Genomic DNA, 2904 nt, shown 5'->3' on the forward strand with positions numbered 1-2904 from the left:
TAGATGGAAAGCAATGATAACTTAAGTCAAAGAGAACAATCATGAACTGAAAATACCTCAAATATCATTAATTCAAATAACTGTCTGTAACACGGAAGAATTCTTCGATCAAATTATAATAATCAATTCAAATATTGGAATAAATAAATAGAAGTAAAAACTAAAAGAACATTAAACCTGGATCCAGAGTTACTCTTAAAGCAAGAAGAAATCCTAAATCCTAAAAGAGAGAGAGAGAAGATCTCCCTCTCAACTAAATCTAAATCATTGAAAGGTGAAAAATATGCGAGCTCTCCTTTTGAATGGAAGCATTCCCACACTTTATAACCTCTGGTCTATGCTGTCTGTACTTGGATCTCGGCCAAAAAGGGCTTCAGAATTTGCTGGGGGCGTATTCTGTAATTTCTAGTGCGTGGCCTCTGTCACGCGTCCGCGTGGGTCACGCGGTCGCGTCATTCGGAGCTTTTCCTTGCCACGCGGTCGCGTCAGTTATGCGACCGCGTCATGTATATTCTGCTTGAGGCACGCGGTCGCGTCAGGCATGCGGCCGCGTCGCTGCTGATTCGTGCTTGGCACGCGATCGCGTCATCCATGCGATCGCGTGGATACCAGTTTCTTTAAAGCTCCGTTTTGCTTCCTCCTTCCATTCTAGTATGTTTCCTTTTTTCCATCCTTTTAAGTCATTCTGCCTTTAGAAAATCTGAAACTACTCAACACACTAATCACGACATCGAATGGAAATAAAGGTAATTAAAATGATTAATTTTTAATGCTTAGAAAACATGTTTTTCATTATATGACATAATAAGGAAGGGAAAGTAAAACTATGCAATTAATGTGAATAAGTAGGTGAAAAGTTGAATAAATCACTCTAATTAAGCACAAAAGAACTCATGAAATATGGGTTTATCAGTCTCCTCCTGGGGCTCATCCTCCTCCTCCTCTGATGGCTCTGATGGTGTGTCGGGCTCGGAGGGGATGTCATCACCCTGTCGGATCATCAGCTTCAGATCCGAATAATGTCGCTGGCTGCGACGCTCCAATCTCTCATACCAGTGTCGGTTACGGCACTCCATCTGATCAAGCTGTCGGAATAGGCGGTGCACGAGGCGGTATACAGGCTCAGAGGCAGGTAGAGGTGCACTGGTGGCAGCAGGGGCAGTAGGGGCAGCCGTGGATGAAGAGGGTCCAGCAGACGGTGGGGCTTTCTCATCAGTAGCAGTGAAGGGAGGTGGTCTGTAGCCCAAAGCTAGGAAGTTCCTACTATGAGGAATGATCTTCCTGGAGTCTGCCGCTGGTGGTCTCTCATCGGCATCCTCCCATGGCACGTCAGCTCGACGGCCTAGCTATGTAACCAGATATGAAAAAGGGAGGGTGCCTTGGACATGGACCCTGGCCATATAATGCCGGATAAAGCGTGGCAGATAAAGGTTCTTACCCTCCATCACACACCATAGGAGGGTGATCATAGCAGCTGGGATCTTCGTCTCATGAGTACTCGGCATCACATAGTTGCTCAAGATCTGGTGCCATATCCGAGCCTCATCATTTAAGTATGCCCTCTTGATCCCTCTAGGCATGGTGGTGTCCTGACTCATCTCCCAAGGAACCGTCAGGTCGAGAGCTATCCGTGCCTTCACAGCATCCCAATCAAACCGCATTAGGCGCATGTCCTCCTCAGCCTTTTTATAACCAACAGGCTGATCGGACTTGGCTGGGAGCCAGAGAATGTCCTCTATGGCCTCCTCAGTAATTGCAGTAGAATTCCCTGACCCAAGATGCATTGACCTCTGTCAGTGCTCTCTCCAGAAAGAACCAACCTCTTTGCTTGATTTGCTCAGTGGTGTACTACTGGAGTGCTTCTGGAATCCTCAGAGTTCTCTCCAGGTATAGATTCCTGGAGTTTGCAAATGCTGGATACTTCAGCTCACAGTATCGGTTCGCAAATTTTATTGAATCATGTGCAGGGAGCAGCTGGTCAGCTTTTTCCTGCTGTGTAAAGTTCTTCTCCCGCCATGAGGTATCATGCATTAGGTCAATGATGGACTGGGATGAATCTCCTCTTTTGCGCTTGCCAGTAGCTTTGCCCTTTCTTTTCCTCTGTGAGGCAGACATCCTGAAACATGGAAAACCAGGATATATAAAAAATAGGAAAGCAAGTAGGCATATAGGCAAAGAAAACACAAAGTGGCATGGGAGAATTTGAATGAGGTAAATGAGTTAAGTAAATGTGCATTAAGGATTGTATAGTAGTAATGGTTTGGTTAAAGCAGTGGAAAACAGAGTTCAAATTGCCAAACCGAGATATGAATGAAAACATTTTTATAGAAATTTGGGCAGCATTCCGGCTAAAATTGGATTATCCCGGAAAATAAACAGCAATCAAAGCAGTTCATATGAATTAAAAAGTCAAGCTGCAGGTACATATATATAATATAAACATGAAAACTCAATGTAAAGAACAGCAATATACAAGAAATACAGCATATGAACAAGATTACAGCAATAGCAGATTTGTAAATATGATAAAACAGAAGCAAGAACAGTGCAAATAAACAGACCTAGAGCCACTAACCACAGCCTAGGCTACCTAACAACCTAAAATCCACTACAACATGTAAGACTATCTATCCTAATTATGAACAGAAACGGAAAAAAATAAGAAGAACTATGAACGGATAAAAGGGATTACGTGTTGCGGAACCTGGAAGGCGGAATAAGGAGAGTAGGCAGGAAGGTGGATGGGTGGTGGTGATGGTGGCGTTCGGTGGTTGGTGGTGGCTGGCGGTGGTGGGCACGGTGGCGGCGGCGTGTGGTGGCGCGGAGGGGGGGCAGTGGCGGGGGAGGGGGGAGGAAGAAGAAATAGGAAGAAAGAAGAAGGGGGTGGTGGTGGCTGGGGGGGGG

The sequence above is a fragment of the Arachis ipaensis genome, chromosome B05 (genome assembly GCF_000816755.2).
Source record: "Arachis ipaensis cultivar K30076 chromosome B05, Araip1.1, whole genome shotgun sequence".
Classification (NCBI taxonomy): domain Eukaryota; kingdom Viridiplantae; phylum Streptophyta; class Magnoliopsida; order Fabales; family Fabaceae; genus Arachis; species Arachis ipaensis.